The sequence below is a fragment of the Dama dama genome, chromosome 26 (assembly GCF_033118175.1).
Source record: "Dama dama isolate Ldn47 chromosome 26, ASM3311817v1, whole genome shotgun sequence".
Classification (NCBI taxonomy): Eukaryota; Metazoa; Chordata; class Mammalia; order Artiodactyla; family Cervidae; genus Dama; species Dama dama.
Genome location: NC_083706.1, coordinates 39,783,872 through 39,796,416, shown reverse-complemented (window position 1 = coordinate 39,796,416; position 12,545 = coordinate 39,783,872). Strand labels below are relative to the sequence as shown.

The 12,545-nt window shown below is 40.8% G+C and overlaps 1 protein-coding gene across 1 annotated transcript in view; it reads right to left on the bottom strand.

The window, feature by feature from the left end:
- SASH1 (SAM and SH3 domain containing 1) overlaps positions 1 to 12,545 on the bottom strand; it is a 256,101-nt gene that overhangs the window by 186,989 nt on the left and 56,567 nt on the right. The gene's annotated exons all lie outside the window — the stretch shown is intronic.

Sequence of the window (12,545 nt, the reverse complement as noted above, 5' to 3'; positions counted from 1 at the left end):
GGGCAGCAGGAGGCAAAGTTCGCACCACTGAGTTTCACGGCGGGGAACTCTGGCGGCCCCAGCAGCGATGCACAGCGCTGCAAAGGCGTCTCCTCCTGCGGCCGGGACCGGCTAACTGGGCACGCGACTCAGTGCTTCCAGCACGTCTGGGCAGGGCCCCGCCGGGTGACCGAGCTGACTCGGGAACTTGGAGGGAACTCCCCGGCCCCCTCTCTTCAAAATGAGCTCTTCCAGCTCCACATGACTCTCTCCCCTCGACTCTAAAGAAAGCGTTTAGCAACAAAAGGTGCTCTGATGTCAGGCTCTTTGCATGGAAACGAGCCACAGACAGGAGAACAAATCGCCTGTTGAAAGAGCGACCGCCTGCAGCCTCCCGCCTGCACAAGTTTCCAATCACGCCAGTCACCGCTGCAGTCTTGGTCCCAGAAACTCGAGAAAGTTAATCTTTAAGCGAGTCCTACCCCAAAGAGTTCCCAAGCAGTGAGTGTCACAGCGCACACCTCACCCCTCCCGAAGTCTAGCGACCTCAAGAATTACAACCCTCTGCCTCTGGCAGCCGAGACTTGGAAAAACAAGTGTGAAAGCTTGGGCACGAGCCATTGTTTGACTCGTGTTTATTATGTTTATTACCAGTGGGGACATTTTGGTGCCCGGGTGCCGGCAATGCCCTGCATTGCTAGGGGTGTCAGCAATTTAGGGGAAATGCTCCTTGGGTTTTAATGGTTTCTTTAATGTCAGGACCGGCGTGGGGTGGGCGAGCGGGGGGAGGCGGATTTTCAAAAGGAAGTGCTATGGTTGTAACCAGTAAGCCAGCACACTTGGGGCCCCGTGTGTGTTTTTCTAAGGGCAAAATCCATGACGGATTTATTTTATGAGGGAAATAGCCCTATAGAGGTGTTTCTCCTTTTGTGATTGTTTCTTTAAAAACCACTCAACTTTCCCTGGGACAGGAGGATCCACACTGGATCGGGTGATTGATTACTTTGTGAAGCAGTTCAGCAATCACGAGGAACCGCCTCTCTGTTAAAGGGCTGAGTGCTTCAAAAACCCAAGTGAGATGCCCCACGGAGAGAGTGCTCCCTGGGGCACCTCCCTGGTATTTTTGTTTTTGTTTTCCTTCTGGTTCCACATAAAAGGAGAAGCAAAAGAGCAAGTCCTTGAAATCCCTTCCCTAAAGCATCTGTTCCCTAAACCAAAATCCAATAAATGAAGAGCCCTTAGAGGAAAGTTCAAAACTGGAAGGGAAAAAAATACTTTTCCAAAGGTAATTAAATTTATAAGCATAATCCCTGATGACAATATTTTTGAAAGGAAAGAAAAGGAATGAGAAAGCTCTCCCTTGATAGTCAGAAGGCATTGTGCTGAAGTGGAATGCTGGGCGAAGAGTCAGTATGACCAGGCCTAGTGCTTTCCTGGGCTGATGCTGGTGCCAGATGCGTGTTCTAAAATTCTGGGAATCCAAATAAATTCATTAAAGTAGTGCTGGGCTTTTTAAAATTATCATCATCATCATTATCACCTCTATAAAGACATGAAAATAAGTAAATGATGAAAAAAGGTAAAATAACCACTGAGTTGATCTTACATATATTTAAGAATTTCAGTGTATTAGCCATGTGGTACCTTACTTAATGGGCTTCCCTAGTGGCTTCCTGGTAAAGAATCCACCTGCCAATGCAGGAGACTGGGGTTCAATCCCTGGGTCAGGAAGATCCCCTGGAGTAGGAAATAGCTCCTCTCCAGTATTCTTGCCTGGGAGATTCCATAAACAAAAGAGCCTGGTCCTCCATGTGGTCGCAAAGAGTCAGACATGACTTAGCAGCTAAACAACAACATCTTGCTCAATCCAAGAAAATACAAAGGACAGTGCTGCTTCTAGTGGGGCTGCATAAACACATTATGGCAAGGGACTGAGCATGAAGCCAAACAAGAAGGATGGTGGGAGCATGAGCCTCCAGTGCCAAGCATGAGTCTTTCTTCCTGACTCATCAGAGGACCTGAGGGCAAAGCAATGAACTTTTCTGCATTTCTATCTCCCCATCCCAGATGAAGCAAGGCCACACTAATTGCCACCTACCTCCTCAGAGGTGATATTACATTGCAGGGTCATCTAAAGACAGGTACTATTTAGCAACAACACAAACACATCTCAATATAATTAAATCTTAGCCATCATTTTGGCAATCAGAGAATCAAGCTACCCTAGATATTTGAGGTCCTTTTCCTGGTGCTGCCTAATAAATGGATAAGGAAATAAATAATACATTTGAGGAGGAAATGTTGGTACCTGTAATTTTGCTCTCTGTACATAAATATGAAATTCTGAGCAGTCATTTTTCTTCTTATAGAACACAGTTTTTTTGACATTTGAAAAATGAAGCCGAACCTTTTCACGGGTCATCTTCATGAAGCTTCTACTCAAAATGATTCTGATTACTTCTCCCAAATTGAGCCTTTTCTCCACAGTCCATTCTTTCAAAAGAAATTCCTTCAAAGGTTTTTTAACAAAATATAAAGAATAATCAGCAACATCATGATCATGATCATACTATTTCAGAGTCCCCTAGGGTACCATTCGCAAAGAGCTTTTTATGATAGAATTATATCCCTATAAGGGTGGAAAAGGGCCTTTAAGATGATCTGGATCAAATCCCTTATATTGAAGATGAAGAAATGGGCTCTGGAGAACTTGAATGATCACTCCAAGTGAACAAAGGGACATGGAGCCAACTCAAAGTCAGATGACTTCAGTACTTTAAAAAATTCTTTCACTTACACTGTAATGTATTTGAATCCCACAAAGCTCTGTAAGGGGGGCAAGTATAGATTCACCATTAAAGATGTGATATGGAAAGTATCCACCGACTCAATGGACATGAGTTTGAGCAGGCTCTGGGAGTTGCTGGGGCACAGGGAAGCCTGATGTGCTGCAGTCCATGGGGTTGCAAAGAGTTGGACTCAACTGAGTGACTGAACTGAACACATAGGAATCCTTTTGTCTTTCTATCAAGGCTCTCCCTCATCCAGCTCACTGGAATCATCACAACATTGGTAAGTGAATTCCAAGGACAGAAAGGGACCTAGAAGAGGATTTTCTAGACATCTAGTAGAGACCCAAAAGTTGACTGAAATCAGTTCTTTGGGTTCTGATAATAGTTCATTTATTGTAATGAACTATTAGAATGCATTCAGTGAAAGTAAATACTGGAAATACACCTATCTCAATAAGTGTTATTTCTTGCAAAATTAGTCATTGTTTAGTCACTAAGTCGTGTGTGACTCTTTTGCAACCCTATGGACTGCAGCTCACCAGGTATCTCTGTCCATGGGATTTTCCAGGCAAGAACATTGCCATTTCCTTCTCCAGGCGAACTTCCCAACCCAGGGATCAAATCCGAGTCTCCTGCATTGTCAGGCGGATTCTTTACCACTGAGCCACGTGGGAAGCCCAAATCTTAGTCATAGAGCTGCACAATACATGGAGCACAGAAGTCCATACATACACACATACGCATATAAATGCACATACTGGATTGCTTTGTGAAAAAGTGGTTCTGACTATGTGGCAGGATTACAAATTTAAAAGCCAGTAGTCTAGAAGTTACAAGGTGTTGCCTGCAGCCTATTTAGGACATCTTTTTTTTTTTTTTTCATGATTTTGATTTTGATCCTCAACTAGCAAGTTTTAAAAAATGTATTCATTTTTATTTTTTGGCTGCGCTGGGTCTCCACTGCTGCACGCAGGCTTTCTCTACTTGCAGCAAGTGGGGGCTACTCTCTTGATGCTGTGCTTGGGCTTCTCATTGCAGTGGCTTCTCTTGTTGCAGAGCACCGGCTCTAGGTACATCGGCTTCAATAGTTTCGACATATGGCCTTAGCTGCCCCGCAGAGTGTGGGATCTTTGCAGACCAGAGATCAAACCCTTGTTCCCTGCAATGACAGGCAGATTCTTAACCACTGGACCACCAGGGAAGCCCTAGGGCATGATGCCTGGCAGTGAAGGTAGAGTTTGGCAGCAGCACAAATATAATGGATTCAGGACAGAGCTGAGTTTGAATTTCACTCAGGTTTCTATAAGATATTGGGCAAGTTATTTATCTCATTTAGTGGGAGAATCCAGCTATTTAATACAGTAGCTATGAGGTTGTGTGTGAAAGTGCAGGTAGTCACTCTATGAATTAGAACTTTTTTTCCCTTTTCCCTCCTTCTGCCCTCCCCCTACCCACTCATACCATGAGGTTTTATATCTACAAAATGTCCTTGTCCATACCTGTCTGTTGGATCACATTATAAACATGCTAAGTTTTCTAGTACATACAAAAAGAATTTCTAGTCCTGGAGTGTGGCTGCTGAGTAAAAGGTCTGGGAGGTTACCTCTGGCAGAGTGGAGTGATAAGGACTATTCAATTTTGAAAGTAAAAGTAGTCATAACAGCAATACCAATGTTATTTACTGAAAATCAACTTTATGTCAAGCACTGTGATTGACATTGTAAAAGTAGTTTATTTAAACCTAAGATAGAATTTATGACTTCTCAGTACAATCTGTCCATCCCACCCTGCTCACATCCCATTGCAGTCCTCTTACAGCCTTCCATTGGTTCAAGCTACCAACCTCAGAGACATGCCTGATTCCTTCCCACCTCACCATCACACCCATCTAACCATGAACAAGCCCTGTGGACCCTACTTCCTAAATATATGCCACGTTCATCCAATCTCTCTGTCTCCACTACCAACTTAGTTCATACTAGCTCCATCTTTTAGAACACTTTATTTGGATCAGTGTTTCTCAAAGTGTGGACTCAAGAAGAAAAGCATTAGCATAACCTAATTTGTTGGAATTTGTTGGAAATGCAAATTTCCAGGCCCCAGCCCCCAAGTCTACAGAGTCAGACACAGTGATCAGTAGTTTAACAAGCCCCCCAGATGACTGTGATATCTGCACAAATTTGAGAGCTGCTAGGAACTATGAGGCTATCAGAATAAGGAAAGGAACACATTGCCAAGAGAATGCCAAGGAGAGGTAAAGTTTTAAAATATAATCTATTGAAAAACTAAACCAGTGGATGGCTTTTAAAATTAGTTGGTAAAAGAAACCATCATGAGATATGTGAATGGAGTTCCCCAAATCAGATACTCAGAGGCATTTGATTTTTAAGGACAGACAATAAAATGTTAAATGTATTTATTGGAATAAACTGTATTAGCCATAAGAATAGCACATGTTTTAGGAACACAGCTTCATTCTAACCTTGTTATTTTTTATTTTATTATTATTAAATTTTTTTATTTTTTTAAATTTTTCAGCCATGCTACAAGGCATGCAGGATCTTAGTTCCCTGACTGTGGATTGAACCCATGGCCTCTGCAATGAAAGCATGGAGTCTTAACCACCAGACTGCCAGGGAAGTCCCCAAATACTTGTTACTTTTTAAACGTAACACATTTTCTACAGGGAAAAAAAAAAAAGTGAAATTAAGCAGATGTTAAATCCAAAAGATTATAAATAGTCTAATTTTTTTTTTTTAACCATACTGCCTTCTGAAATTGATCTATGAAAATAGATAAGCTCATTTACCATTTGCTTACAGTCGACAACGCTCTCTGGCACTCCAACGCTAGGCATTCCACAATGCCTCAGGGGGACTAACTTCAGGGAAAGACTGAAATGCCAAAACATTTTTCTGCTTGACAATCACAAACACATTTTTTCCACAACTACCTTAAAAGTGAGCCAAATCCCTGCTAAAGCATTACCTGTTTAAAAGTCTTCATCTTGGAGTGTTTGATAAGAGAGATGGAGAAAAGAACTAAGAGCAAACTAAAAAGAAAAATTAAAACCAAGTGAAGACAACCCAAACAGGCTATGGAGAGAAGGTAAATAAACAAAATGATGATTCAGAGCTATAAATACTTTTCTCTGAAATCTCTTCTCCCACTCTGATAAGCAAGGTTACCAGCTTAGTCAGCTAGGTTTTCCTCTGGGTTGATGTTCTGTAAACACCAAGGTTTTGCCTGGGAATTATTCCTCCAGACAGACAATGTGACCGATATTTCATTTTGCATAGTTGGGTCAGAAAAGATGATTTGTAAACCCATTTGTAATTCTAAAACATGAGGATTCTGAACTATTCAGTAATCATATTATAGACAAGAAGCAAAAGACTCTGAGTGGGCTGGTTCTGGGGTGTGTGTTAGTGGCTCAGTTGTATCTGACTCTTTGTGATCCTACAGACTGTAGGCCACCAGGCTCCTCTGTCCTTGGGATTCTCCAGGAAAGAATACTGAAATGGGTAGCCATTCCCTTCTCCAGGGGATCTTCCTGACCCAGGGATCAAACCTAGGTCTCCTGCATTGCAGGCAGATTCTTTACCATCTGAGCTACCAGGGAAGCCCTGCCAACACTGAATTCACAATGTTTAAGGCAAAGAATCCAAAGACTTCAACTCACCATGAAACAACTTCTGAATTAACACGGGAGCAGTATGTCCTGTAGAGAGCTGTGAGATTCTCTGAGAGCTACCTGACACTGAAAAGCAGAAAAAAAGGATGCATGGAGAGCGAATGGTCTGCAGAATCATACTCCCTGCTATTCATCTTTTAACTTAGGAGAGTGTAAGAAAAAAAAAAAAAAAAAGGAATGTGTTAATAAGGGACCAGAGACTATGTTAAATATTTCCAAATTATGCAAGGAAAGTCTTAAAAAGCACAGCTGGGAAGTATCATCCACCAAACAAATTGCTTCATCAGTCTTGTGTATTTTATAAACTTTACCCAATGAGAATGCCTACTTGGCTGTCTCTATTGCTTAAACGTGGTCATGAAAAATATTTTTTTATTCCCTGTTACTTTCAAAGGCTCCAATTAAGACTATGGCCCTGCTTCTTTGAAGTGCAATGTTATATACATAGAACAAAAGATTCTCACTCACAATATCAACCCCAGAAACCACAGAAAACTATTATAAATCTTATCCAGAATTGAAGCATTATCGAGAATACTCTGGTTGAACAACAATAAATATTAATTTATAATTAATGACATTTGCATATGACTATTAACCAAGTGGGGGGTTGTTGAGCCGAGTACAGCATTCTGGAAAAAGTATGTGCTGACTCATTAAAACAAAGGAAAGTGTGATTATCCTTTTTTACTACTCCTTTTTTAAAAAAGAGTCACATATTTACTATATAAATTACTTGAGGAAGAAGCATGAGTCTTAGATGCATTGCCCAGCCTGATAGTAACCGTATACAGATTCGCTTTCTTCTGTTCTATGTCTTTCATGGAGGAGCCAGCATTTTGGATTACAAGGAGCAAGGTTTTTATACTTCTAAAATGTTATATGTTGGCTGTTTTAAAGGGAAACTTGTATTCTGGTTTCTAAAGAAATAAAGAAAGGAAAGAAGGAAGGGACAAAGAGAAGGAGAAAAAAATGTCTTAACTTTCCCTTTAGCTGTAAAATTCTACCATTTTAGAATCTCAGAAGCATAGCTTCCTTCTCACACAGTCTAACTCCTTCCTTTCCATGTATAGCAAGTTTTTCAGTCTCCCCTCAGTCATTCAAAGCCATTTTCCTCTTCTGGGTACTTTCTTTCAAACTGCATTTCCTGTGACACACAGAGGCACATGCGCATGCGTGCACACGCATACACAAAGGCCCAGTTATCTCAGTTTTTTTTTTTTCCTGAGCTGCCTTATACAATTGAAGATAAAAATAAATGAACTTGGTGAAGAAGTCATCAAAAGAGGTGGCGCCATGAGAATGTCTCAATGAGCTTCTCACATACAGAGATAGAAGGTTGAGTGACAGGACAGTGGTGTCACGGCTACTTCTTTAAATAGTGCTTTGGTCAAGTTTAGTGAAACGATTCCCTGTCTTGGGAAGCACGTTACATGCTCTGTTCCTGTGGTGAAGGCTGGCTGGAATGAGGCTTGAAATCTAAGAGAAATATTAATATGGGTAAGCAGGCACTAGATTTTAGCACCATTTCCCTCTCAAGGAACACAAATATTTTTAAAGGAACACATAAACGGATTGCCTAGGCATAAATTTTTCCTATGCCTTACGAATGAAACAACTAGGTTCTAGCTTCTCTTTATCTAATGAATGCTCTCAAAAATCAGATGATGTTGATTCCAATTGCAAAGAGACACAACAAAGGCCCCTTGTTCTAGAAATGAGGTCATTTGGACAGTCTATCCATTAAGAAAAAGCCTATTTTGCTTTCAGAGGTCACCTATTGGGGCAGGAAATCCATCTTTCAGCCAGTGAACTAACATCTGGCCTAAGTCTTCTGGGCTGAAATGTCAATTTCCTGGTCTAAATGGAACACACATGAAAGGAAAAGAGATGAAAAATACAATTTTTTTTCTTTTTTTTCCCCTAAGCCATGCTGTGAGGCTTGCAGGATCTTAGTTCCCTGACCAAGGACTGAACCCAGGGCCATGGCAGTTAAAGTGCCAAGTCCTAACCAGTCGACTACCAGGGACTTCCCAAAATTTTTCCCCCAAAAAGTTACTCTTTAGTGATTAAGACAAAAAAATAAAACCAGTAAAATACCTGTGTGAAAATTTTATTTCTTTCTGTAGTAGCTACTGAAAGGTAAAATTAAGAGGCTAGGGATTTGTGATTGCAAAGGGACTAATCAGTCATTCAATCCTACTTTCATAAATAAATCTACTTTAAAAAGACTAATTACAATTCATGATGGCTCATCCCCAGCTGGCCCAGATTTGCTTTTGTACTATGAGGAGTGGAAGTAGGGGGAAAGTTTACTAACTAAATTAACAGAATAAAAAGTTAAAAAGAGAAAGTGGGACTTTCCTGGTGGCCCAGTGGTTAGGACTATGCTTTCAATGCAGGAGGCATGGGTTCAATCCTTGGTGGGGGAACTATGATCCCACATGCTGCTTGGCCGAACAAAAAAAACCAAAAATCAGTATTAAAAAAGGAGAGAAACAAAGAATGCTTAATCAACATATAAAAACCAGTCTTTTAAAGCTGATTCAAAGTACCATAAGGGCTTCCCTGGTGGCTCAGTGGTAAAGAATCCACCTGCAATGCAGGAGACATGGGTTCAGTCCCTGGGTTGGGAAGATCCCCTGGAGGAGGGCATGCAACCTACTCCAGTATTCTTTCCTGGAGAATCCCATGGACTGAGAAGCCTGGTGGGCTACAGTCTATGGGGTCTCAAAGAGTCAGACAAGACTGAAGTGACTGAACATGCTGGCACTCAGAAGTGCCATAGTACATTTCATGTGTAATTCTTCTAAATAAGTCACCCAGATGTATGATACTTTTGGTATTCATTGATAATATTCCACAATTTCGACTAATCTTTTATATGTGTTCAAATTAGAGTGATTTTGGTCCTTCATTCATTTATTCATCAGGCAATAAATATTGATTGAGTTCTGGTTACATATGACATCATATTAGATATTGCAAAAAGATAACCCTGATTCTCAGGAGCATCTAATCAGGAGTGTAAAATCCTTATTTTGTTGAAATTAATTTGTTAAATTGTCCCATTTAATTTATAATTAATGGCAATATGGAGTCTAGAAGAGGGTGCAAATTGAGAAAACACAACTTTTCAAGTCATACTACTACTTTAAGCAAGAGGCTAACAGGATTAACAATGGGGACACTTAACTCATGTTCCTGCCTGATCCCACATGGCTTTCCAGCTTGATTTTCTGTTGTGATCCAACATAGAGTTATTCTGGAAGGCTATTATCTACTTTGTCCCACATTCTGAATTTCCTATTTTATGTTTCTTGGTTTTGTTCAGTCTGTTCATTTTTCCTGAAATACTCCTGCTTTCTCCCTCCAGCTTTGTTGAGATATAATTGACTTATTGTGTAAGTTTAAGGTGCACAACGTGTTCATTTGTTACACTTATATATTGCAAAATGGTTACCACCATGCTGTCAGCTAACACCTTTATGACCAGTCATATCAGATAATTACCATCTTTTTTGTGGTGAGAACTATAAGATCTACTCTCTTAGTAACTTTCAAGTATACAGTAGTATATTCCAGGTTTCTCTGGTGTATGTAATACAGTACTATAAAACATTAATCACCATGCTGTGTATTGGATTCCCAGAACTTAATAACTGGAAGTTTGTACCCAATGGTCAATATCTTCCCAGTTCTTCCACTCCTAGCCCCTGGGAACCACCATTCTACTCTCTGCTTCTATGAGTTCACCTCTCTTTGATTCCACATGTAAGTGGTATTGTGGCTTCCCTGGTGGCTCAGTGGTAAAGAATCGCCTGCCATGCAGTAGTCACAGGAGACACAGGTTTGATCCCTGGGTGGGAAAGATCCCCTGGAGGGAAGGCATGGTAAGCCACTCCAGTATTTTTGCCTGTAGAATCCCATGGATAGAGGAGATTGGTGAGTTACAGTCCATGGAGTCACAAAGAGTCGGATATGACAGAAGCGACTTAGCACAAACATGCACATAAGTGGTATCATACGGTATTCATTTTTCTCTGTCTGACTTCTTTCAATTAGTATAAGGCTCTCAAAGTTCATCCATATTGTCACAAATGGTAGGATTTCCTTCCTTCCCATGGCTGAATAATATTGGATATACATATATATATAAAACACATCTTTATCCATTCATCTACTGATGATTTGGTTGTTTCCATATCATGCTTATTGTGAATAATACTTCAAGGAACACAGGAGTGCAGCTATTTCTTTGAGATTCTTTTTCATTCCCTTTGAATATATACCCAGAAGCAGAATTGCTGGATCATATGGTAGTCCTATGTTTAACTTTTTGAGGAAACTTCATACTGTTTTCCATAGTGAGTGCACGATTTATATTCTCATCTACAGTTCACAAATGTTCCTTTTTCTCAGGTGTCCTTATTTTCTGAAAGGGTACAGGTCGTTTTGATGAGTAGCAAAGAATGAAATCCATTGGTGTAAACGAGATTGTAAAACTGAGAAAGACAGAACTTGGGGAACACCAGCATTCAACAGAGCAACATGGGGACCTCCCTGGTAGTCAGTGACTAAGACTGGATGCTCCCAACGCAGGGGACCCAGGTTCAGTCTCTGGTCAGGGAACTAGATCCCATGTGCTGCAACTAAGAGCTGGTGCAGCCAAATAAGTAAATTAATGAAATTTTTAAAAAGAGAGAGAGAACAAGATGGGGTCATGACATAATGTCTGAGTCAGAGTAGTCCCAGGGGTAGAGAATCATGATGGCATGATGTCAAGGGAGCTGAGGATTATAGGAAGGAGGGTAGGATCAATGTCTAACATTAGCAATGTCTAACATTATGGAAAAGTCAACAGGAAGCATATCAACTGAGCACTCATTCTGGGGGTCACTGGTAACTCTACTTGCCAGTGCAATTTCATCATAGTGGAAGGAGCAAAAACAAGATTGCAGAGGAGTGAGGAAATGATGGGAGAAAAATGGGTGAAGAAAGATGATAGAAGGGATCACAAGGTTTGAAGAAATGTTTTTAAGCATGTGAAAGATTTGAGCCAATTTTTAAAGCCAGCAGAAAAGGAATAGTAAAGGAGAAGAGATTGGAAGTTTAAGAGAAGGTGAAGTGAAGTGTAGGTCGCTCAGTCGTGTCTGACTCTTTTCAACCTGATGGACTGTACAGTCCATGGAATTCTCCAGGCCAGAATACTGGAGTGGGTAGCCTTTCCGTTTTCCAGGGGATCTTCCCAACCCAGGGATCGAACCAAGGTCTCCCATGTTGCAGGCAGATTCTTTACCAGCTGAGCCACAAGGGAAGCTTTTAAGAGAAGATAGTACTAGAATAAGATCCCAGAGGAGATGATGGTGATGATAATAATAATTTACATTTTTGAGAAATTATTGTTGGCAGGTTTCTCTCATACAGCGCTGAACAGACTACCCCTTTCCTGTTAACACATGTTTCCTACTCAGTAATACAATATAGTTGATCAGATGTAAGCATTCTAAGAAAGGATCGCATTCCAGTCACATTTTACCAATGCTAGACCCAGATTATCTTCAATGAATTTTAGGATTTTCACAAATCCTCATTCATACATTTCACATATTTCAGTTCAATAAGTGTTTACTCAGTGTCTATCCTGTACTAAGGGCTTCGCAGGTGGCTCAGTGGTAAAGAATCTGCCTGCCAAGCAAGAGATGCAGGTTAGATCTTGAGGTCAGGAAGATTCCCCTGGAGAAGGAAATGGCAACCCACTCCAGTATTCTTGCCTGGAAAATCCCCTGGACAGAGGAGTCTGTCGGGCTATAGTCCACAGGGTCAGAAAGAGTCAAACATGACAGAGACTAAACAACAGATTCTGTACTAAGGGTTGGGAAGTATGAAAAGTCACAGATTCAGATCTTGATGAACTTAGTCTACTTAAGGAAACAGACACATAAATATTCTCAACGCAGTCAGACAAAAGAATCCACAGGCCATTTATGATCTGAGACAGTGGAGGGACATGGCAGCCTAGAGGCATCATGGGAACCTTCCTATAAGCGGTTTCATCTGAGTTAAAATAGTCTTGAAGG